We start from the raw sequence: 26,442 nt of genomic DNA, 5'->3' as shown, positions 1-26,442 counted from the left end.
ACAATCTATACCTCACACCATGACCCATTCCAGGAGGTACAAAATCCTCTCTACATGGACTTCACTCTTAATGTATGATTGTAATAATTTTGTTGAAATCCCTTTTTGTTATCAATGAAATAGTTAAAAACATGTGATGCCAATCATATATTAAATGGGAAGCTCAGGTAGACCTTTGTCCCTCCAAGAATGGGTCATGTTGAGAGGTATGCACAATCTAATACACACCCTCCCCCTCCACCAGGACCCCCCTGTTTTAAGTGCCACAGGCCCCCCCAAGGCTTAATCCGGCCCTGCAGTAAGGAAAGTAAGTAGTCCTGCAGGCCATGTCACTGGCATGACTGACGAGTCCTCTCCTATTCGGGATTCCTCCAGAGGATCCTTGAGTAGTACGCCTAATGCTGTTGCCACTGCTTTTGTTGCTGCTGGGAGTCGATCATCATCCCAGAGGGGAAGTCGGAAGACCACTTGTACTACTTCCAGTAAGCAATTGACTGTCCAACAGTCCTTTGTGAGGGAAATGAAATATGACAGCACTCAACCTGTTGCAAAGCAGATAACTGAGGCCTTGACAATATGTTGGTGTTAGACGTGCGTCCGGTATCCACCGTTAGTGCAGTGGGATTTAGACAGTTGATGGACGTACTGTGTTCCCGGTACCAAATCCCATCTAGACTCCACTTCACTAGGCAAGCGATTCCCGGACCATATAGGGACAGTAAGAAAAGTGTCCTCAGTGTCCTGAAAAATGCAGTTGTATCCAGTGTCCACTTAACCACGGACATGTGGACAAGTGGAACAGGGCAGACTAAGGACTATATGACTGTGACAGCCCACTGGGTAGATGTATTGCCTCCCGCAGCAACAACAGTAGCGGGACAAGTAGCAGCATCTCGCAAACGTCAACTTGTTCCTAGACATGCTACGCTGTGTATCACCGGTTTCCATAAGAGGCACACCGCTGACAACCTCTTAAGGAAACTGATGGACATCAACGCACAATGGTTTACCCCACTTAGACTCTCCTGGGGATTTGTGATATCTGACAACGCCACCAATATTGTGCGTGCATTACATCTGGGTAAATTCCAGCACGTCCCATGCTTTGCACATACAATTAATTTGGTGATGCAGAGTTTTTTGAAAAATGACGAGCGTGCAGGAGATGCTGTCGGTGGCCTGAAAATTATGGGCCACTTTCGACATTCAGCGACTGCATGCTGAAGACTGGAGTGACAGCAAACACTCCTGAAACTGCCCTGCCATCACCTAAAGCAAGAGGTGGTAACGAGGTGGAATTCAACCCTCTATATGCTTCAGAGGATGGAGGAGCAGCAAAAGGCCATTCAAGCCTATACAGCCACCTATGATATAGGCAAAGGAGGGGGAATGCACCTGACTCAAGCACAGTGGAGAATGATTTCCGTCTTATGCAAGGTTCTGCAACCCTTCGAACTTGCCACACGTGAAGTCAGTTCAGACACTGCCAGCTTGAGTCAGGTCATTCCCCTCATCAGGCTTTTGTAGAAGAAGCTGGAGAAATTGAAGGAGGAGCTAAGACGGAGCGATTCCGCTAAGTACAGTATGTGGGACTTGTGGATGGAGCCCTTCATTCACTTTGCCAGGATTCAAAGGTGGTCAATCTGTTGAAATCAGAGCACTACATTTTGGCCACTGTGCTCGATCCAAGGTTTAAAGACTATGTTGTATCTCTCTTTCCAGCAGACACAAGTTTGCAGAGGTTCAAAGACCTGCTGGTGAGAAAATTGTCAACTCAAGCGGAATGTGACCCGTCAACAGCTCCTCCTTCATTTTGTAATGCAACAGGGGCTGCAAGGAAAAGTATAACATTTTCTACCCGACCCGCTGGCAGTGATGCAGGGCAGTCAGGAGCAAGTGGTGACATCTGGCCTGGACTGAAGGAGCTGCCAACAATTACTGTCATGTCTACTGTCACTGCATATGACCCTGTCACCGCTGAAAGAATGGTGGAGGATTATTAATAAAAAAAATTAATTATAAATTCCTCCAGGAAAACCTTTACCAGCAATTGCCTCCAGAAATTACACGGAACCTGTGATGGTGGATTCCAGTGGGGAAGAATTAATACTCTGTGAGGAGGGGGATGTACACACTTAAAGGGGTGAGGAAGCAGAGGATAGGGATGATGACTACATCTTCCCTCTGTAGAGCCAGTTTGTGCAAGGAGAGATTAATTGCTTCTTTTTTGGTGGGGGCCCAAACAAACCAATCATTTCAGCCACAATCGTGTGGCAGACCCTGTCGCTGAAATAATTAGTTTGTTACAGTGTGCATGTCCTGTTTATACAACATAAGGGTGGGTGGAAGGGCCCAAGAACAATTCCATCTTGCACCTCTTTTTATTTCTTTGCATCATGTGCTCTTTGAGGCCTAGTTTTTAAAACTACCATCCTGTCTGACACTGCAGTGCCACTCCTAGATGGGCCAGGTGTTTGTGCCGCCCACATGTGACGCTTAGCTTAGTCATCCAGCAACCTTGGTGCAAACTTTTGGCCTAATAACAATATTGTGAGATGTTCAGAATAGACTGGAAATGAGTGAAAATTAATGTTATTGAGGTTAATAATACAGTAGGATCAAAATTACCCCCAAATGTTGTGATTTTAGCTGTTTTTATGATTTATTTTTCAAAAAACATCCAGATCCAAAACCAATCCAGAACTCCAGCAGATGACATGGCTCCCCAAATAAACACAGAATGTGGAAACTTCTCACTGGACTTCAAGTATCTTGGATTTTGTGCCTCTCCATTCTTCCTCCATACTCTGGGACCTTGTGTGAAGTTTCCACAGTCTGTGTTGATTTGGGGAGTCATGTCATCTGCTGGTGTTGGTCCACTCTGCTTTATTAAGTCCAGAGTCATCGCAGCCGTCTACCAGGCCATTTTAGTGCACTTCATGCTTCCTTCAGTAGTCAAGCTTTATGGAGATGCTGATTTCATTTTCCAGCAGAACTTAGCACCTGGCCACACTGTCAAAAATACCAAAAACTGGTTCAATGACCGTGGGATTACTGTGCTGGATTGACCAGCAAATTTGCCTGACCTGAACCCCATAGAGAATCTAAGGGGCATTGCCAAGAGAAAGATGAGAGACATGAGACGGAACAATGCAGAAGAGCTGAGGCCGCTATTGAACCATCCTGGTCTTCTGTAACACCTCAGCAGTGCCACCGGCTGATAGGATCCATGCCACGCTGCATTGAGGTAGTAATTCATGCAAAAGGGGCCCAAACCAAGTACTGAGTACATAAGCATGATTATACTTCTCAGAGGGCTGACATTTCTGTATTTAAAATCCTTTTTTTTTATTGATTTTATGTAATATTCTAATTTTCTGAGATTTAGGATTTGGGGTTTTCTCAAGCTTAAAGTCACAATCATCAAAATTATAACAAATAAATGCTTGAAATATCTCACTTTGCATGTAATGAGTCTATATAATATATTAATTTCATCTTTTAAGTAGAGATGAGCGGGTTCGGTTTCTCTGAATCCGAACCCGCCAGAACTTCATGTTTTTTTTCACGAGTCCGAGCGACTCGGATCTTCCCGCCTTGCTCGGTTAACCCGAGCGCGCCCGAACGTCATCATGACGCTGTCGGATTCTCGCGAGGCTCGGATTCTATCGCGAGACTCGGATTCTATATAAGGAGCCGCGCGTCGCCGCCATTTTCACACGTGCATTGAGATTGATAGGGAGAGGACGTGGCTGGCGTCCTCTCCGTTTAGACACTTGATTTACTAATTTTGGGGAGCATTAGGAGTACTCAGTAGTGTACAGTGCAGAGTTTTGCTGATAGTGACCAGTGACCACCACTTTTATTTATAATCCGTTCTCTGCCTGAAAAAAGCGATACACAGCACACAGTGACTCAGTCACATACATACCATATCTGTGTGCACTGCTCAGGCTCAGGCCAGTGTGCTGCATCATCTATATATATTATATATCTGTCTGACTGCTCAGCTCACACAGCTTATAATTGTGGGGGAGACTGGGGAGCACTACTGCAGTGCCAGTTATAGGTTATAGCAGGAGCCAGGAGTACATAATATTATATTAAAATTAAACAGTGCACACTTTTGCTGCAGGAGTGCCACTGCCAGTGTGACTAGTGACCAGTGACCTGACCACCAGTATATAATATTAGTAGTATACTATCTCTTTATCAACCAGTCTATATTAGCAGCAGACACAGTACAGTGCGGTAGTTCACGGCTGTGGCTACCTCTGTGTCGGCACTCGGCAGCCCGTCCATAATTGTATATACCAGTGACCTAACCGTGGTTTTTTTTTCTTTCTTTATACATACATACTAGTTACGAGTATACTATCTCTTTATCAACCAGTCTATATATTAGCAGCAGACACAGTACAGTGCGGTAGTTCACGGCTGTGGCTACCTCTGTGTCGGCACTCGGCAGCCCGTCCATAATTGTATATACCAGTGACCTAACCGTGGTTTTTTTTTCTTTCTTTATACATACATACTAGTTACGAGTATACTATCTCTTTATCAACCAGTCTATATATTAGCAGCAGACACAGTACAGTGCGGTAGTTCACGGCTGTGGCTACCTCTGTGTCGGCACTCGGCAGCCCGTCCATAATTGTATATACCACCTAACCGTGGTTTTTTTTTCTTTCTTTATACATACATACTAGTTACGAGTATACTATCTCTTTATCAACCAGTCTATATATTAGCAGCAGACACAGTACAGTGCGGTAGTTCACGGCTGTGGCTACCTCTGTGTCGGCACTCGGCAGCCCGTCCATAATTGTATATACCAGTGACCTAACCGTGGTTTTTTTTTCTTTCTTTATACATACATACTAGTTACGAGTATACTATCTCTTTATCAACCAGTCTATATATTAGCAGCAGACACAGTACAGTGCGGTAGTTCACGGCTGTGGCTACCTCTGTGTCGGCACTCGGCAGCCCGTCCATAATTGTATATACCAGTGACCTAACCGTGGTTTTTTTTTCTTTCTTTATACATACATACTAGTTACGAGTATACTATCTCTTTATCAACCAGTCTATATATTAGCAGCAGACACAGTACAGTGCGGTAGTTCACGGCTGTGGCTACCTCTGTGTCGGCACTCGGCAGCCCGTCCATAATTGTATATACCAGTGACCTAACCGTGGTTTTTTTTTCTTTCTTTATACATACATACTAGTTACGAGTATACTATCTCTTTATCAACCAGTCTATATATTAGCAGCAGACACAGTACAGTGCGGTAGTTCACGGCTGTGGCTACCTCTGTGTCGGCACTCGGCAGCCCGTCCATAATTGTATATACCAGTGACCTAACCGTGGTTTTTTTTTCTTTCTTTATACATACATACTAGTTACGAGTATACTATCTCTTTATCAACCAGTCTATATATTAGCAGCAGACACAGTACAGTGCGGTAGTTCACGGCTGTGGCTACCTCTGTGTCGGCACTCGGCAGCCCGTCCATAATTGTATATACCAGTGACCTAACCGTGGTTTTTTTTTCTTTCTTTATACATACATACTAGTTACGAGTATACTATCTCTTTATCAACCAGTCTATATATTAGCAGCAGACACAGTACAGTGCGGTAGTTCACGGCTGTGGCTACCTCTGTGTCGGCACTCGGCAGCCCGTCCATAATTGTATATACCACCTAACCGTGGTTTTTTTTTCTTTCTTTATACATACATACTAGTTACGAGTATACTATCTCTTTATCAACCAGTCTATATATTAGCAGCAGACACAGTACAGTGCGGTAGTTCACGGCTGTGGCTACCTCTGTGTCGGCACTCGGCAGCCCGTCCATAATTGTATATACCACCTAACCGTGGTTTTTTTTTCTTTCTTTATACATACATACTAGTCACGAGTATACTATCTCTTTATCAACCAGTCTATATATTAGCAGCAGACACAGTACAGTGCGGTAGTTCACGGCTGTGGCTACCTCTGTGTCGGCACTCCGCAGCCCGTCCATAATTGTATATACCACCTAACCGTGGTTTTTTTTTCTTTCTTTATACATACATACTAGTTACGAGTATACTATCTCTTTATCAACCAGTCTATATATTAGCAGCAGACACAGTACAGTGCGGTAGTTCACGGCTGTGGCTACCTCTGTGTCGGCACTCGGCAGCCCGTCCATAATTGTATATACCACCTAACCGTGGTTTTTTTTTCTTTCTTTATACATACATACTAGTTACGAGTATACTATCTCTTTATCAACCAGTCTATATATTAGCAGCAGACACAGTACAGTGCGGTAGTTCACGGCTGTGGCTACCTCTGTGTCGGCACTCGGCAGCCCGTCCATAATTGTATATACCACCTAACCGTGGTTTTTTTTTCTTTCTTTATACATACATACTAGTTACGAGTATACTATCTCTTTATCAACCAGTCTATATATTAGCAGCAGACACAGTACAGTGCGGTAGTTCACGGCTGTGGCTACCTCTGTGTCGGCACTCCGCAGCCCGTCCATAATTGTATATACCAGTGACCTAACCGTGGTTTTTTTTTCTTTCTTTATACATACATACTAGTTAATAGTATACTATCTCTTTATCAACCAGTCTATATATTAGCAGCAGACACAGTACAGTGCGGTAGTTCACGGCTGTGGCTACCTCTGTGTCGGCACTCGGCAGCCCGTCCATAATTGTATACTAGTATCCAATCCATCCATCTCCATTGTTTACCTGAGGTGCCTTTTAGTTGTGCCTATTAAAATATGGAGAACAAAAATGTTGAGGTTCCAAAATTAGGGAAAGATCAAGATCCACTTCCACCTCGTGCTGAAGCTGCTGCCACTAGTCATGGCCGAGACGATGAAATGCCAGCAACGTCGTCTGCCAAGGCCGATGCCCAATGGCATAGTACAGAGCATGTCAAAACCAAAACACCAAATATCAGTAAAAAAAGGACTCCAAAACCTAAAATAAAATTGTCGGAGGAGAAGCGTAAACTTGCCAATATGCCATTTACCACACGGAGTGGCAAGGAACGGCTGAGGCCCTGGCCTATGTTCATGGCTAGTGGTTCAGCTTCACATGAGGATGGAAGCACTCAGCCTCTCGCTAGAAAACTGAAAAGACTCAAGCTGGCAAAAGCACCGCAAAGAACTGTGCGTTCTTTGAAATCCCAAATCCACAAGGAGAGTCCAATTGTGTCGGTTGCGATGCCTGACCTTCCCAACACTGGACGTGAAGAGCATGCGCCTTCCACCATTTGCACGCCCCCTGCAAGTGCTGGAAGGAGCACCCGCAGTCCAGTTCCTGATAGTCAGATTGAAGATGTCAGTGTTGAAGTACACCAGGATGAGGAGGATATGGGTGTTGCTGGCGCTGGGGAGGAAATTGACCAGGAGGATTCTGATGGTGAGGTGGTTTGTTTAAGTCAGGCACCCGGGGAGACACCTGTTGTCCGTGGGAGGAATATGGCCGTTGACATGCCAGGTGAAAATACCAAAAAAATCAGCTCTTCGGTGTGGAGGTATTTCACCAGAAATGCGGACAACAGGTGTCAAGCCGTGTGTTCCCTTTGTCAAGCTGTAATAAGTAGGGGTAAGGACGTTAACCACCTCGGAACATCCTCCCTTATACGTCACCTGCAGCGCATTCATAATAAGTCAGTGACAAGTTCAAAAACTTTGGGTGACAGCGGAAGCAGTCCACTGACCAGTAAATCCCTTCCTCTTGTAACCAAGCTCACGCAAACCACCCCACCAACTCCCTCAGTGTCAATTTCCTCCTTCCCCAGGAATGCCAATAGTCCTGCAGGCCATGTCACTGGCAAGTCTGACGAGTCCTCTCCTGCCTGGGATTCCTCCGATGCATCCTTGCGTGTAACGCCTACTGCTGCTGGCGCTGCTGTTGTTGCCGCTGGGAGTCGATGGTCATCCCAGAGGGGAAGTCGTAAGCCCACTTGTACTACTTCCAGTAAGCAATTGACTGTTCAACAGTCCTTTGCGAGGAAGATGAAATATCACAGCAGTCATCCTACTGCAAAGCGGATAACTGAGTCCTTGACAACTATGTTGGTGTTAGACGTGCGTCCGGTATCCGCCGTTAGTTCACAGGGAACTAGACAATTTATTGAGGCAGTGTGCCCCCGTTACCAAATACCATCTAGGTTCCACTTCTCTAGGCAGGCGATACCGAGAATGTACACGGACGTCAGAAAAAGACTCACCAGTCTCCTAAAAAATGCAGTTGTACCCAATGTCCACTTAACCACGGACATGTGGACAAGTGGAGCAGGGCAGGGTCAGGACTATATGACTGTGACAGCCCACTGGGTAGATGTATGGACTCCCGCCGCAAGAACAGCAGCGGCGGCACCAGTAGCAGCATCTCGCAAACGCCAACTCTTTCCTAGGCAGGCTACGCTTTGTATCACCGCTTTCCAGAATACGCACACAGCTGAAAACCTCTTACGGCAACTGAGGAAGATCATCGCGGAATAGCTTACCCCAATTGGACTCTCCTGTGGATTTGTGGCATCGGACAACGCCAGCAATATTGTGTGTGCATTAAATATGGGCAAATTCCAGCACGTCCCATGTTTTGCACATACCTTGAATTTGGTGGTGCAGAATTTTTTTAAAAACGACAGGGGCGTGCAAGAGATGCTGTCGGTGGCCAGAAAAATTGCGGGACACTTTCGGCGTACAGGCACCACGTACAGAAGACTGGAGCACCACCAAAAACTACTGAACCTGCCCTGCCATCATCTGAAGCAAGAAGTGGTAACGAGGTGGAATTCAACCCTCTATATGCTTCAGAGGTTGGAGGAGCAGCAAAAGGCCATTCAAGCCTATACAATTGAGCACGATATAGGAGATGGAATGCACCTGTCTCAAGTGCAGTGGAGAATGATTTCAACGTTGTGCAAGGTTCTGATGCCCTTTGAACTTGCCACACGTGAAGTCAGTTCAGACACTGCCAGCCTGAGTCAGGTCATTCCCCTCATCAGGCTTTTGCAGAAGAAGCTGGAGGCATTGAAGAAGGAGCTAAAAGGGAGCGATTCCGCTAGGCATGTGGGACTTGTGGATGCAGCCCTTAATTCGCTTAACAAGGATTCACGGGTGGTCAATCTGTTGAAATCAGAGCACTACATTTTGGCCACCGTGCTCGATCCTAGATTTAAAGCCTACCTTGGATCTCTCTTTCCGGCAGACACAGGTCTGCTGGGGTTGAAAGACCTGCTGGTGACAAAATTGTCAAGTCAAGCGGAACGCGACCTGTCAACATCTCCTCCTTCACATTCTCCCGCAACTGGGGGTGCGAGGAAAAGGCTCAGAATTCCGAGCCCACCCGCTGGCGGTGATGCAGGGCAGTCTGGAGCGACTGCTGATGCTGACATCTGGTCCGGACTGAAGGACCTGACAACGATTACGGACATGTCGTCTACTGTCACTGCATATGATTCTCTCAACATTGATAGAATGGTGGAGGATTATATGAGTGACCGCATCCAAGTAGGCACGTCACACAGTCCGTACTTATACTGGCTGGAAAAAGAGGCAATTTGGAGGCCCTTGCACAAACTGGCTTTATTCTACCTAAGTTGCCCTCCCACAAGTGTGTACTCCGAAAGAGTGTTTAGTGCCGCCGCTCACCTTGTCAGCAATCGGCGTACGAGGTTACATCCAGAAAATGTGGAGAAGATGATGTTCATTAAAATGAATTATAATCAATTCCTCCGCGGAGACATTGACCAGCAGCAATTGCCTCCACAAAGTACACAGGGAGCTGAGATGGTGGATTCCAGTGGGGACGAATTGATAATCTGTGAGGAGGGGGATGTACACGGTGATATATCGGAGGGTGAAGATGAGGTGGACATCTTGCCTCTGTAGAGCCAGTTTGTGCAAGGAGAGATTAATTGCTTCTTTTTTGGGGGGGGTCCAAACCAACCCGTCATATCAGTCACAGTCGTGTGGCAGACCCTGTCACTGAAATGATGGGTTGGTTAAAGTGTGCATGTCCTGTTTTGTTTATACAACATCAGGGTGGGTGGGAGGGCCCAAGGATAATTCCATCTTGCACCTCTTTTTTCTTTTCTTTTTCTTTGCATCATGTGCTGATTGGGGAGGGTTTTTTGGAAGGGACATCCTGCGTGACACTGCAGTGCCACTCCTAGATGGGCCCGGTGTTTGTGTCGGCCACTAGGGTCGCTAATCTTACTCACACAGCTACCTCATTGCGCCTCTTTTTTTCTTTGCGTCATGTGCTGTTTGGGGAGGGTTTTTTGGAAGGGACATCCTGCGTGACACTGCAGTGCCACTCCTAGATGTGCCCGGTGTTTGTGTCGGCCACTAGGGTCGCTAATCTTACTCACACAGCTACCTCATTGCGCCTCTTTTTTTCTTTGCGTCATGTGCTGTTTGGGGAGGGTTTTTTGGAAGGGACATCCTGCGTGACACTGCAGTGCCACTCCTAGATGGGCCCGGTGTTTGTGTCGGCCACTAGGGTCGCTAATCTTACTCACAGAGTCAGCTACCTCATTGCGCCTCTTTTTTTCTTTGCGTCATGTGCTGTTTGGGGAGGGTTTTTTGGAAGGGCCATCCTGCGTGACACTGCAGTGCCACTCCTAGATGGGCCCGGTGTTTGTGTCGGCCACTAGGGTCGCTAATCTTACTCACACAGTCAGCTACCTCATTGCGCCTCTTTTTTTCTTTGCGTCATGTGCTGTTTGGGGAGGGTTTTTTGGAAGGGCCATCCTGCGTGACACTGCAGTGCCACTCCTAGATGGGCCCGGTGTTTGTGTCGGCCACTAGGGTCGCTAATCTTACTCACACAGCTACCTCATTGCGCCTCTTTTTTTCTTTGCGTCATGTGCTGTTTGGGGAGGGTTTTTTGGAAGGGACATCCTGCGTGACACTGCAGTGCCACTCCTAGATGGGCCCGGTGTTTGTGTCGGCCACTAGGGTCGCTTATCTTACTCACACAGCGACCTCGGTGCAAATTTTAGGACTAAAAATAATATTGTGAGGTGTGAGGTATTCAGAATAGACTGAAAATGAGTGTAAATTATGGTTTTTGAGGTTAATAATACTTTGGGATCAAAATGACCCCCAAATTCTATGATTTAAGCTGTTTTTTAGTGTTTTTGGAAAAAAACACCCGAATCCAAAACACACCCGAATCCGACAAAAATAATTCGGTGAGGTTTTGCCAAAACGCGTTCGAACCCAAAACACGGCCGCGGAACCGAACCCAAAACCAAAACACAAAACCCGAAAAATTTCAGGCGCTCATCTCTACTTTTAAGTTGAATTACTGAAATAAATGAACTTTTGCACGATATTTTAATTTTCTGAGTTTCACCTGTAGATCACCTACAGGGACGGGACACAGCAATGCCCACCCTTTACACCCTTTAAACACACACACAAATGTGGACAAGCATCACAATCACACACAATCACAGACGTTGACGCACACGCCAATCTCCAGTATGTCGGTATGTTAAAAGGTTTTGGAGGATTGGTCCTTTTTAGTCCTGACCATGCAGAGAGACTGTCCTCACTCCCCCGTCACAGTAGGGATTGCCATCGACCATTGATGAATAAAAATTATGGGCGATGTAGAATACTTTTGCCATCGATGGGGGAGAACCAGACGGTTTCCCTCCATCGATGGAAAAGTATAACCAAATACTTGTTGTTGTTTTTTTATGCGGTGTCTGGATACAGAGCATAGCTCCGCCCCCAACACATGTGAAGCCCCGCCCCTGTGTTCTGATTGGTCAATGCCACCACCTGCCTTACCAAACAAGCCAAGCCCTACACTCATTATTTCTGTTGTTAACCCATCAGATTTAACACATACACCAACATTCTTATGGTACCACAAGTACCAAAACGCTTTTAATGCCCTGCACGAGCTGGTAGTACTAAAAGCACTACCATCCACCCAGCAACCCTTGCCCCTGCAGCCATATATCTACAATGCACCCCAGAATGCATTTAAACTTCACCCCTTCTTTGCTGTCCCCTCGCACTAGACGCATGTGTCTAGAACCCATGTATGCACACTGCACTATCCTTGTATAAATTGTCCGTATTAATGTCCTTATTCATCAATGAGAGATAAATTTCACCGTAAGTGATAAATTGCACCAGCCAATCAGCTCCTAACTGTCATGTCACAGGCCGAGTTTGAAAAATGACAGTCAGGAGCGGATTGGCTGGTGAAATTTATCACTCACAGTGAAATCTATCACTCATTGATAAATTAGAGCATAAACGTCATATTATGTCCCTGATGACATGTTTCTAATGTCTGGATACGAGTCAGTATGTCTTATGTGAATCCTTTGTTTTGTAAATGTAATCATCCCCCTAACCCCATCCACCCCAGACACCACGGGAGGGGGAGGGGGGAGTCCATGTGCTAACGGAACGCCAGAGCATCTCAAACGGTACAGACATGGACATCCTGCAGCCGCTGCTTCCTCATAACAAGTACGGCATGTACAGACAGTTGCTACACCGTGAGCTATTATACCCAATGGTATTAAACTGACATACAATTTCCAATGTGGGTGATCAATAATCGCTCTTAAAATGATATTTTATACATGTGTTTTTTAATTGTAAAATATACCCCGATGTCTTGTTGCGCATGTGCCACCCCTGCCGACACCGCCACTGACAGGTCGACCCCCCCTTTGTAACTACCCCCCCAGTGTGCCGCGGACCCCACTACCCTACAGTCCACGGAGCCAGTCCACGCTGCTCCTGCAGGGCTGCCGGGCGCCTGTCCACGCTTCTCTAGCAGGGCTACCGGGCGCCAGATCCTGTGTCCTGTGGTGACTCCAGGTGCTGTAAAGTGCACTGCTGCTTTGCAGCGTCACTTTACTGCACCTGCGGTCACAGCGCAGCACATGGGGGATCTAGTGCCCGGCAGCGCTCTCCGGAGCTGCAGACACCGGATCCCTGGACAGGTGAGTATTTATTTTATTTTTTTATTTTACACTGTGATTGGCTTGTATGTCCATCGGATACACATAGCTGATCACTGGAGCCGGGTCCCGCACAGCTTTCTCTGCCAGGGGCAAACGTCTCCCTATCGCAGTGCTGCCCTGTGATCTCGCCAGTCTGAGCTGGCATTATTATCACAGGGCACACTGCGGTATTTTTTCACAATTTCTTTTTTAGTAAATTTGGCCACATCACATTTCCCATTATAAGTATGAGGAATGCGATGTGGGTTACTAAAAATAAGTAAATTAAAGGGTTTGGGTAGTTTTTCTTGAAAACCGCTCCAAATAATGCCCTTTGTTACATTCAGGTGATACTAAAATGATGTGAACAGGGTGTAAAAACAGAAAACCCCCTTTTTCTCTTTATTTTAGTATTATTTAGGCCTCTAATTGAGCAATCTTCCAGACTGCCTTTTGGGAGCTGCATATATAATTAGTTATACAAGCCAGAGCCTTTCCTGCCAGACTAACGTTTGCACCAGAGTTTTGACTATATAAAGAATATGAAAAATACAGAGAATATGTTTGAAATATCTTCTTTGTATTATTCTAATAATTTTATAGTCAAAACTGGAGAAAAAAGTATTTTTCAGATGAGGCAGTGCTCTTGTGCGATCGCCTCTACCTGACTTACAGGCAGCACGGTCGCAAGACGGTTGGTGGGGTGTCGGCGGCTTTGGGGAGGCGTGTCAGTGGCATTGGAGGGGCGGGCCAAGGTGGCTGCATCATGGCACACACAACCCCTGTGGGCAAAGATATGGCGGCTAGCCGTCTGCCTTCACAGCTATGTTGCGTAGACAAGGATCTACTCGGCAGGTGCGAAAGCATCACCGCTGTGCGCTGTTTTCGGATGTCTGTGGCCAGGGCCGGCTCTACCATTAGGCAGCTTTAGGCAGCTGCCTAGGGGCGCCGGCCTCTGGGGGGCGCCACTGAATGAATCTAGCAAAAATCTGAAGGATGTCTCTGTATGCAGCCTCCTTCTTTTACACTGCGCTGGCTGCTGCTGCTGTTCTAATCATATGCATAATGATGCAATTCACCCCAGTCTACCTGCATCCCCCTCCGAGAGGTGGTTGTGGGAATTGCAGGTTAGGAGGTTCTAGGCTGAAGCTTTGCCTAGGGTGCAGAGAGACCTTGCACCGTCCATGTCTGTGGCGGACGAGGCTGACTAACCCTGTGCTGGGAGATTTTGTTGGTAGATCTACGATCAGCTCTGAATCCCCCCCATTGTATTGTACATGTTACCTGGTGTAACGTCTCACGCTTAACATCACATACTGTGCACAACAGCTGTGGCTGCTGATACGGCTGGCTTGTGTGGGCACGTGGGTAAGGTGAGCGCCTTTTGTAGATGGCACCACGGGTTTTAGGCCCGGAAAGAGACAATGCCATTGTGTACATTTTTTTATTCTTATTTTTTTTTAGATCTGTGATACTAAAATAATGTCAAATGGGCGTGAAAATAGCTGTTTTCACATTATTTTAGTAAAAAAATATTGATAAATATGCCATTAGTAACTAGGGTGAAGTACAAACAGACTGGATGCTTTTACCCGCATACCAGTGTCGTGAGGTCAGGGGAGGCACGGGAGGCATAGGAGGCAGGGGAGGCATGCGGGTCAGGGAAGGCAGAGGAGGCGGAGCCTCAGCTGTCATACTCCAGTATACTGTACTTCAGAGTTTTGACTAGATAAAAATTATTAGAATAATACAATATTTATGCTTATAAATCATACTTGCCTACTCTCCCGGAATGGCCGGGAGGCTCCTGAAAATCGGGTGACCCTCCCGCCCCTCCGGAAGAGCAGACAAGTCTCCCGGTTTTTCATTTCCCCCCTGCCCGGCCACCCACTTTGAGAGTAAAGTGGACGGTACGGACAGAAGATGACGCGATTCTTGTTGAATCGCGTCATCATAGTCACGCCCCCTGCTGTAAAATGCCGGTTATTGCGGCATTGCAGAGCTGGGGGCGTGATTTAGATGATGTGATGCTGTAACCCCGCCTTCGTCCCGCCTCTGCCCCTCCTCCACCACGCCCTGTTCCGCCTCCTCCCCACCCCCTCCTCTCATCATTGTCCAGCCCCTCCACTGAGCCGTCCTGGCAGCTCTCTCCCGGAGAGAGCTGCCAGAAAGTAGGCAAGTATGTTATAAATATCATCAACCAGGAGCAGCCGACATGACAGATAAGCCGATGATCAGTACAGCTAACATGCAGAGGAATGTTCTGTGACTGTGGATGCTGCGGTGGGGCAAGGGGGCCACAGGGCAGGCCTACTCCCCTCCTGTGGGAAACCAACCCACTGCCACGGGGAGGAGGCAGATAGTGCTCAATAATGTTTAGGCTGCTTCTGCAGAGGTTCTGCACAATATCGTTTCTATAATGGGTGCAAAGTGTGCGGTGCACATGGGCCCCTTGGTTCAAGGGGGGTCCCACGCCGCACACACTGTACCCATGTTATACATAACCTTCCAGAGTCCCGTGCTGGGCCCTTCAGCCACGTCAACAATCGTAGGCAAAATGGCCACCGCATATGCGCAGTAGTGAAATTAGTGTCCGGAACATGGTCGGTGCCATGTTTCCGGAGTCCTGCACATGCACAGTAGTGAAATTAGTGTCCGGAACATGGTCGGTGCCATGTTTCCGGAGTCCTGCGCATGCACAGTAGACTCTGGCATAATGCTGGGGCTTACTGCACCATGGAGAGGAGGGGCCCACCCAGAGTCTGCACACCGGACCCCTCCTCTGTTAAAACGCCCCTGCAATATGTTCTGTGTTATTATTTTGGGTTGGTGCAGTATAGGGATAAACCAAGTTTTTAGTGATCTCTGCCCGACCTTTTGTGACCAAAACAAAGTAACAAAGTATATACTGTGGGAACTTTGTAATTTATATAATGGCCAAATGAACTATGGGGTTCATATACTGTAGGTGTGTGTGTAAGTCTGTCTCTGATACTAGCCTGTGCCTCCCTAGCCACTGACCTCACCGCACGTCACTGCTATATACACATCACAGGACTCAGCTGCTGGAGGCCAGGTTTGCATTATATGGTAAAGGGAATGATCTGGTTATTTCTTACCTTCTCCTATCAGATGTGTCGGTGTTCCTCCTGTGTCTCCGTCCCAGCAGACCTATACTCAGTGTCACTGTAATACAGCCTGTCTCTCACTCACCGACAGTCACTTCCACCCTGTTCTATAAAATGAAGCAGAGTCCACACATAGCGAAAGTGAAAGGAAAAAGTACTAAGACCTGTAACACAATGTTGTCTGTATAACCGTGTGCTGGTGCCAGACTCAGGCCATTATACAAACGATAAATGCGACATAAGTCTGAAGCACACTTACCTACTTTTGATAAAGCATTGTCAGGGAGAGTGTGACAGTGACACCTACCAGCGCGGACGTGTACTGCTACATCTGAGAGGCGTGTCATGAAAATGACTTACATCCACATGTAAATGAGCCCCAAAGTCAGTAAGATCTACTTGCTGAAGAGAAGACACTGATATTTTGCAGGATTTGTTTGTGTATTGTGTTTTACAAGAGCTTCCATATACTATAAGTGGCCATGAGAAACCTTATTTAAATTGCATGTAGCCATAGGGATCATTGTGCCCTATAACCAACGCAGGGAAATGGCGCTGATGAGCCTATCTGAATGTATGTATCTCTGATTTCTTTTATAACCCCAAGAATGTAACAGCTACATAATGGGCGTAAAAGCCCATATAGACGGGCCGATGTGAGAGAGATGTGTGCTGAGCGAACCGCTCAGCACACATCTCTCCCGCCACTCAGCACAGCGCGATCTGTGCTGTACATGCGATGGGAGATGGGGGGCCGCTCACTTCACCCAGCGGGTGAAGTGAGCGACCTGCTAGATTGGCCTGCATGCAGGCCAATCTAGCACCAGCGATAGCGATGCGCGGGGCTGCACATCGCTATCGAGGGTACACACAGAGCGATAATGCTGAAATTCTAAACAATCTAGTCAGATTGCTTAGAATATCGCTCGGTGAGTACCCCCCTTAAGGTGCAATAAGGGAGATTGCTGGTCTATTCAGGGAGTCAGGGAGATTGTTGCTATTTTGGGTGTGGTATGGAAGGTAGATAGTAACTAGGTCGACAGTGTCTAGGTCGACCGCTATTGGTTGACAGTAACTAGGTCGACAGGGTTTCTAGGTCGACAGGGTCTTTAGGTCGACAGGTCAAAAGGTCGACATGAGTTTTTAAAGGTTTTTTTGGTGTTGTTTTCTTTGTAGGGTGACCGGGAACCCCAATTAGTGCACCGTGTCCCCTCGCATGGCTTTCCTTGCTCACCATGCTTCGGGCAGATTGCCATTCCAATCATAGTCCACCTGGATCGTTAAGTATGAAAAAGTTAAAAAAAGAAAAAAAAATCGTGAAAAACTCACGTCGACCTTTTGACCTGTCGACCTAAAGACCCTGTCGACCTAGAAACCCTGTCGACATAGTTACTGTTGACTAATAGTGGTCGACCTAGACACTGTCGACCTAGTTGCTGTCGACATAGAGAACGGATCCCACTGTTTCAGGGAGTCTGCTACAGAATGAGGGAGGGTAGGCAACTATGGTCTAAAGTAGAGATGAGCGGGTTCGGTTTTCAGAGAACCGAACCCTACCGGTCTTTGCCTTCCAAGTCCGGATCCAAGTCAGGCTCGGATTTTCCCTACTGAGTCGGAAACCCGAATGCGGCAAAACGTCATCACCCCGCTGTCGGATTCTCGCGGGATTTGGATTCCATATAAGGAGCCGCGCGTCCCCGCCATTTTCACTCTAGTCTCGGAGAGTGTATAGAGAGGACATGTCCTCAGTGTTCAGTGTCTGTGTGTTGGGGCGGGAAAGTGGGGTGGAAAAGTGCTGTGTTGCTCAGTCCAGTTCAGTGTAGTCAGTGTATTGTGCTGCATCAGTCCAGTCCAGTGTAGTCAGTGTATTGTGCTACATCAGTCCAGCCAGTCACAGTGTTGGTGTTCAAATGTAACCCTTAATAGCTCCCACTTTATGCAATACAAAGGTTACTATTCCCAGATGACATAGTGCCTCCACCCAAGCAATCTATAGACCAACCCAGGCTTGCTTGGGAAAGCGGTTGCCAGTAGTGTTGTAGTTACTGTTTAGAGTGTGGGTTGGGTGATGTGTTTAATTTACCTTGTTCTCTTCTTTTGTCTTTCAGATCCCTAGGTCCAGCTGACGGCGGCCACTTGTCCACATCCACGGTAAGTATTTATGGACCTGAATTTATACTTTCCTATACGTGGTTGGTCTCAGAATTAACACACCATTAACTTATGTCCCTATTAGGGTATGCATATTCATATTGTGTTAACTCACTACACACAGAATAAAGATATACTATACTACAATATTTTCATTTAAATATCTATATTGTAACAGTGTGTTCAATACAACAATCTTATAACTACTGTATTGCATATATATATTAAACATACATATACCATAACCTTATTTGTCTTTCTGCAGTCTCTTTCTTCACTCGGTGGTTTTCGTTGGTGCACTGTTGGGGCCCAATTTACGTTGGTTAAAATGGCATTAGTCGTCACTTAATGATGAATGCAGTACGATAATTGTACTCAAATAATCAATGTCATTAAATATATACCCCCTATGTTTTACCGTTGCTTTGGTAGTCAGGTGTGGTATGATAATATTCCACTGATCGTGGACTATCGGTAGCCTATTGCGGTTCAAAAGCGTCTCGATATTTAAAGGGAGAATACCTTTACTGACGTCACTGAAATCCAGTACCTATGTACCCTATTTATATCCTTCTTATCACTATAAATTTGGAGGTTTCCACTGTCACTATTCCAGTCGGTTTATCTGACTTGAGGATCCTTGTCAAGTTATAAGATACTGGTCCACATGAAGTAGGAACGGGAATCCATCAATGGGAATTCATCAGGAGATAACTGATTCCCTTGCGATTTATACAGGGTACAGCTATTATATTTCTCCCCCAACTATCTACTTCATCTAATCCTGGGGAAGTCACGGTTTATCATTCCACTTATGTGATCATACAGTCTATTGTCCTCACACAGGATATGTAATTATTATACTTGAACGACCAAACCATATATGCAATGGGGTAGTGTATCACGAAATATTATCCTGCCCTGTGCATAAGATAATCAGGATTGCCCGATGTGAGAAAAAGTCTATGCACCTTTGTTATACCTTTAGTAAAGGGCTTTTCCACTCCTTCAATTCCTTTTTCACAGGTAAGGCAGTTATTCTCTTACCCTTTCTATATGCTTATAATGGCATTTAGTATATTATACTGTGAACATAGGGGAAGGTTGGATTCAGATACTAACAAGTCAGTTACTTTCTTCTACCTGCTACAACATCATCCTCTTACGGGGAGAGTATTATTCCTTTCAATAATATACAGTCAATGTTATAAGTCCTGTTCATATATCCATTACAGCAGAATGAACAGCTTCCTTGCTAGAATTGGATATAAATTCCCTTCACTGTAATGCTATTACATATGTAACATCCCACATAGGGGGTGCCCTTTAGGTGCTGCAGTTTATTCAGGTCCATACCTCTCATACTATTGTATGGCAGAAACCACCTCCTCCCCTCCCTTATACAGTCACTCACAGTTGTGTCACCACTGCCCTGATCGGGTTGGTGGAATGCGGATTAGCCGAGCCCCTGGGGGTGGGTTCTGGAGAGAGCTTTTTGGGCTGCCCGAGTGAACTTCTCTTCAGCGCCGCTTTCCCTGATGCAGCTCCTCCGTTACCTGGGGCCTCTGCTACCGGAGATCAGATCACTCCACACCGCTTACCGGGGTTTGCCGCTGGTAATTCTCGTCACTCCATCTGGGCGCCCAGTCACTATACTCCTTGGCCGCCACTTGCCGTCACTCGGGTACAGCGCGTCTCCCTTTCCTCAGCGATGCCTCTCTCTCAGCCCTTCGTCGCACACCTTCCCGCGTCTCTCTCTTTGCCTCGGTGGACTCACGGGTGGGCTCCGACGCCGGACTACACCGCGCCTTCGGTACTTTTCCTCAGCCGCACTCAGATCTCCTCAGAGTCTCTCTGTCCTCGTGGCTCTCTCTCCAGCTCGAGCTTCCCTCTCCAACGGCTCATCATCCTGGCACCCACTACCCGGCACGAGGGCTTCTAGAAAAGTCTCACTAGCCCTTCTCGTGCCAAAGTGTCCTGGTATTAATTCTAATAGTCTACATTACACTGTATTTACCAACCACCATCCACCCTCCTTTATAAACAATTCAGGGATACAATATACATCTTAAATATATTTCATGTATTTACACATTAATTAAATAATTAATATATATTTATTATAATTTTCAGAGAATTTATACTCTAAAACATCTCATTATAAACAAATAGTTTAAGGGGCTACAAGTGTATTGTGCTACATCAGTCCAGCCAGTCACAGTGTTGGTGTTCTCTGCTGCCATATATCCAGTGTAGCTGTAAAGTGTTGCTGTGTTGTGCAGACCAGTGGTAGTGTCCTGTGTCATCACTAATTCTAGTGACAATATACGCTGCTGCTGCTGCTCTATGTCCACTGTTGCAGTATAACAATTATAACAACCTGTTGGGCTGCATCAGACCAGTGGTAGTGTCCTGTGTCATCAGTAATTCCAGTCATTCCTGTGACGCATATTGTCTCATATAACTCCCAAAAAATAATCTAGAACAAAAATTTTTAGGAGAAAATACGGAAAGATCAAGAACTACTTCCTCCTAGTGCTGAAGCTGCTGCCACTAGCCATGACATAGACGATGAAATGCCATCAACGTCGTCTGCCAAGGCCGTGGCCCAATGTGATAGTAGAGGGCACGTAAAATCCAAAAAGCCAAAGTTCAGTAAAATTACCCAAAAATCTAAATTAAAAGCGTCTGAGGAGAAGCGTAAACTTGCCAATATGCCATTTACAACACAGAGTGGCAAGGAACGGCTGAGGCCATGGTCTATGTTCATGGCTAGTGGTTCAGTTTTACATGACGATGGAAGCCCTCATCTTCCCGCTAGAAAAATGAAAAGAGTTAATCTGGAAAGAGCAGAGAAAAGAACTGTGAGCTCTGAGATGGTATCACAAATGCCCAAGGAGAGTCCAAGTGTGTCAGCGGTTGCGATGCCTGACCTTCCCAACACTGGACGGGAATAGGTGGCTCCTTCCACCATTTGCACGCCCCCTGCAAGTGCTGTAAGGAACACCCACAGTCCAGTTCCTGATAATCAAATTGAAGATGTCACTGTTGAAGTACACCAGGATGAGGATATGGGTGTTCCTGGCGCTGAGAAGGAAGTTGACGATGAGGATTCTGATGGTGATGTGGTTTGTTTAAGTCAGGCAGCGGGGAAGACACCTGTTGTCCTTGGGACGAAAAAGCCCTTTGTGATGCCTGGGCAAACTACCAAAAAAGCCACCTCTTCGGTGTGGAATTATTTCTCCACAAATCCGGACAACAGGTGTCAAGCCATCTGTTTCCTCTGTCAATCTGTAATAAGTAGGGGTAAGGATGTTAACCACCTAGGAACATCTTCCCTTATACGCCACCTGCTGCGCATTCATCAGAAGTCAGTGTCAAGTTCAGAAACTTTGGGTAAGAGCTAGAGATGTGCACCGGAAATATTTTGGGTTTTGTGTTTTGGTTTTGGATTCGGTTCCGCAGCCGTGTTTTGGATTCGGACGCGTTTTGGCAAAACCTCCCTGAAATTTTTTTGTCGGATTCGGGTGTGTTTTGGATTCGGGTGTTTTTTTACAAAATCCCTCAAAAACAGCTTAAATCATAGAATTTGGGGGTAATTTTGATCCCATAGTATTATTAACCTCAATAACCACAATTTCCACTCATTTTCAGTCTATTCTGAACACCTCACACCTCACAATATTATTTTTAGTCCTAAAATTTGCACCAAGGTCGCTGGATGACTAAGCTAAGCAACCCAAGTGGCCGACACAAACACCTGGCCCATCTAGGAGTGGCACTGCAGTGTCAGACAGGATGGCACTTAAAAAAATTAGCCCCAAACATCACATGATGCAAAGTTAAATAAAATAAAAAAAGAGGTGCAAGATGGAATTGTCCTTGGGCCCTCCGACCCACCATAATGTTGTATAAACAGGACATGCACACTTTAAAAAACCCATCATTTCAGCGACAGGGTCTGCCACACGACTGTGGCTGAAATGACTGGTTGGTTTGGGGCCCCACCAAAAGAGAAGCAATCAATCTCTCCTTGCACAAACTGGCTCTACAGAGGCAAGATGTCCACCTCATCCTCATCCTCCAATTCATCACCCCTTTCACTGTGTACATCCTCCTCCTCACAGAGTATTAATTCGTCCCCACTGGAATCCACCATCTCAGGTCCCCGTGTACTTTCTGGAGGCAATTGCTGCTGGTGAATGTCTCCATGGAGGAATTGATTATAACTCATTTTGATGAAGATCATCTTCTCCACATTTTGTGGAAGTAACATCGTACACTGATCACTGACAAGGTGACCGGCTGCACTAAACACTCTTCAGAGTACACACTGGAGGGAGGGCAACTTAGGTAGAATAAAGCCAGTTTGTGCAAGGGCCTCCAAATTGCCTCTTTTTCCTGCCAGTATACGTACGGACTGTGTGACGTGCCTACTTGGATGCAGTCACTCATATAATCCTCCACCATTCTTTAATGGTGACAGAATCATATGCAGTGACAGTAGATGACATGTCCGTAATCGTTGACAGGTCCTTCAGTCCAGCCCAGATGTCAGCTACCACTCCTGACTGCCCTGCATCACCGCCAGCGGGTGGTTTTGCCCTTAAATAGGGTAAAAAACCACGTGATTTACTGCAGCTGTTCAGGTGCGGTAGAGAATGCAATTACAATGCATCTCCACCTCCTCAGCAGTTGTAGATAACAAATACTAGTATGAGGACCGGATAATCCAAAGAAATACATGTGAATTTAACCATTAATGGTACGATAACAACACACAGACCAATGTAATAATAAAAACAATGTGAAGAAAGGAAAAAAAGAAAAAAGAGAAAAAACGACTGTTGCATAATACACTATTGTACAACTGATATGGCTAGTAATTGTATCTTACAAATACATACAATTCATTTTAATAAAACACTATTTATTAGTATATATACTGATTTAGATACAGCTATGGAAAATACAATAATAAATAAAATGGTACTCACTAAAGAAAAGTACTCGCTAAAGAGAACTATACTGAGTAAAACTTACTTGTAACCAATTGTTAATTACCTATGTAGATCCTACAATAATTATAGAAAGCAACGTAAACCCAGAGATTCGTTTAAACCAACCGGGGCCAGGGACCCAAGTTCATGGATCCACTTACGCTCGCGCTTTAAGAGAATCATTGATCTGTTCCTCCCTCTCAAGGTAGCTGGTACATGGTCGATTATTGTATAACGTAAAGATGCTATACTGTGTCGAGCTTGCATAAAGTGCCGTGCCACTGGTTGGTCACTATGGCCAGAGGCTCCTCCGGGCACATTTTCTAAACGGAGTCTGGTAGGAGGGGCATAGAGGGAGGAGCCAGCATAAAGTGCCATGCCACTGGTTGGTCACTATGTCCAGAGGCTCCTCCGGGCACATTTTCTAAACGGAGTCTGGTAGGAGGGGCATAGAGGGAGGAGCCAGCATAAAGTGCCGTGCCACTGGTTGGTCACTATGGCCAGAGGCTCCTCCGGGCACATTTTCTAAACGGAGTCTGGTAGGAGGGGCATAGAGGGAGGAGCCAGCATAAAGTGCCATGCCACTGGTTGGTCACTATGTCCAGAGGCTCCTCCGGGCACATTTTCTAAACGGAGTCTGGTAGGAGGGGCATAGAGGGAGGAGCCAGCATAAAGTGCCGTGCCACTGGTTGGTCACTATGGCCAGAGGCCATTGCCGATATAATAGAGGACTTATGATTCGCTATTCTCTCCCTAAGTGACCTGTCGGTTTTCCCAACGTAATTAAGCCCGCATGTACAATAGATCATATATACAATGTATCTGGTCGTACAAGTTACTCTATGCTTCATAAAGTACTGTCTGCCACTGTGGGGATGACGAAAAGACCGTCCCACTATCATGGACCTACCTGTAACACAATTAAAGCATTTAAAGCATCCTTTCTGGGGGGATAGGAAATGACCAATCTCACTTTGGGTAGATTGTAAATCTGTAATATCCGTACGCATGACCCAATCTCTAATGTTTTTACCACGAGTATAGCAAGGCATGAGTCTCCTATCAGATAAATTGACATCAGGATCACTGCTTACAATGGGCCAAAGATTTTTAGTAGTTTTAGCAATGTCTCCACTAGCTACATTATAATGATTAACCCATGGTAAATATTTATTATCAGTGGACTTTTTCTTCCTGACAAGTAATTGCTCTCTAGATAATTTCATGGCTTTCTCTTTCGCTTTTATTAGGGAATCATAATTGTAGCCTCTTTCCACAAAGTTCTGAATCATGCTATCAATATGGACAATAGCAGTTTCCTTAGTGCTATATGTACGCACAGCTCGTAGAAATTGGGAGTAAGGTAATTCAAACTTCATACTAGCTGGGTGAAAGCTGCTAGCATGTAACATAGTGTTTCTATCTGTGTCTTTTTTATATAATTCTGTATAAATGATATTATTATCCATTAAAGTAACTTTGACATCAAGATAGTTCACAGTATGTACATCCATGTTATAAGTAAATTTCACCGGGTGTTCAGAAACATTATGTTGTTGCATGAGAGACTCAAACCTTTGTTATGTATACAATTGAATGGGGTCAAATACTTGTTGAATGCAGATTGTGACATTGTATTTTATCTTTATAATATATTGGTTTTATTGGGTGTTATACTGTTTAATAAATATATCATATTGTTGCTATATGAACAGTGTTTATAGCCATACTGGGTTACTACTATAGAGTAGTTCCAGTGTTATAAAACTGATTTTTATTGTAAACACCTTGTACCTGTTGTTTCTTCATTGTGTCTGGTGCTTGGCCTTCACCTGTCTGGCAAGGAAGGAATAGAACCTGTACAGTAAAATCGACTGGTCGCTGTTGGTGAGTGTCACATTTAGTTTTAAGGTGCCCTTGATGAGAAGTCTATCTGGTAGGTTGGACATTCAGGGTGGGATGTACTAAGGGAAAAATTTGTTAAAAATAGGATTTCGGTACCTACCGGTAAATCCTTTTCTCGTAGTCCGTAGAGGATGCTGGAGTCCACATTAGTACCATGGAGTATAGACGGGTCCACCAGGAGTTATTGGCACTTTAAGCGTTTAAGAGCGTGGGCTGGCTCCTCCCTCTATGCCCCTCCTACCAGACTCAGTCTAGAAACTGTACCAGAGGATACGGAATACTTCGAGAGAAGGACTTAACACAGATAGTGGCGAGATTCATACCAGCTCACACATACAAGGCACGTCAAGTCAACTAGCTTGAACTAATCAGCAAATGGCTGAAACATTACTTACCCAGTAACTATGCAGTACACAACTAAACGAAGTGGTACTGAACCAAATAACATATGCAGCATCCTCTACAGACTACGAGAAAAGGATTTACCAGTAGGTACCAAAATCCTATTTTCTCTAGTGTCCTAGAGGATGCTGGGGTCCACATTAGTACCATGGGGATGTACCAAAGCTCCCACAATGGGAGGGAGAGTGCGGAGGCTCTTGCAGAACTGATTGACCGAATGTCAGATCATCAGAGGCCAAAGTATCGAACTTGTAGAACCTTGCAAACGTGTTCGCCCCAGAACAAGTTGCCGCTCGGCAAAGCTGCGTTGCTGAGACACCACGGGCAGCCACCCAGGAAGACCCCACCTTACGAGAAGAGTGGGTCTGAACAGATTTTGGACATGGCAGTCCTGCCGTAGAATAAGCATGCTGGATAGTGAACCTAATCCAGCGAGAAATGGACTGCTTAGAAGCAGGACACCCAATTACCTTGGGATCGTATAGGACAAGCAAAGAGTCCTACTTCCTGTGACGAGAAGTCCTCTGCGAAGCTGACTAGAAGGACCTCTTCGGAGCAGGAGCTGGTGAGGGAAGATACGGAGACTTACCCGATGTAGCGGTAGATATCCACGCGTCTAGGGCTTCCCCAAAGAGAGCTTGACCTGTATAGGGCAGCGACTCCACACTTTTTCTGGATTCCGCGACGGCCGACCACTGGCGGAGCCACAGTCCCCAACGAGCTGAAACAGACATGGAAGAGATTTCCGCAGCCATGGAACCCAGGTCTTTCATAGATTCTACCATGACACCTGCAGAATCATGAATGTTGCGTAAATACAATGCAACGTCATC

The 26,442-nt window shown here is 45.8% G+C and overlaps 1 protein-coding gene and 1 long non-coding RNA gene across 2 annotated transcripts in view; one reads left to right on the top strand and one right to left on the bottom strand.

Moving 5' to 3' along the window:
* Nucleotides 1-16,281, bottom strand: part of LOC134945693 (guanylate-binding protein 1-like) — a 328,447-nt gene extending 312,166 nt beyond the window's left edge. Inside the window, exon 1 of the mRNA XM_063935138.1 lies at nucleotides 16,143-16,281. The gene's annotated coding sequence lies outside the window, so the exon portion shown is untranslated. The remainder of the gene's footprint in view (nucleotides 1-16,142) is intronic.
* Nucleotides 16,282-24,557: 8,276 nt separating this feature from the next.
* The window catches only part of LOC134945699 (uncharacterized), a 471,787-nt gene continuing 469,902 nt past the window's right edge, over nucleotides 24,558-26,442 (top strand). The window contains exon 1 of the long non-coding RNA XR_010182146.1: nucleotides 24,558-24,665. This is a non-coding gene — a long non-coding RNA (uncharacterized LOC134945699). The remainder of the gene's footprint in view (nucleotides 24,666-26,442) is intronic.

The sequence above is a fragment of the Pseudophryne corroboree genome, chromosome 7 (assembly GCF_028390025.1).
Source record: "Pseudophryne corroboree isolate aPseCor3 chromosome 7, aPseCor3.hap2, whole genome shotgun sequence".
NCBI lineage: Eukaryota > Metazoa > Chordata > Amphibia > Anura > Myobatrachidae > Pseudophryne > Pseudophryne corroboree.
The sequence above is the reverse complement of the archived record's forward strand: the minus strand, read 5'-3'. Positions and strand labels throughout refer to the sequence as shown.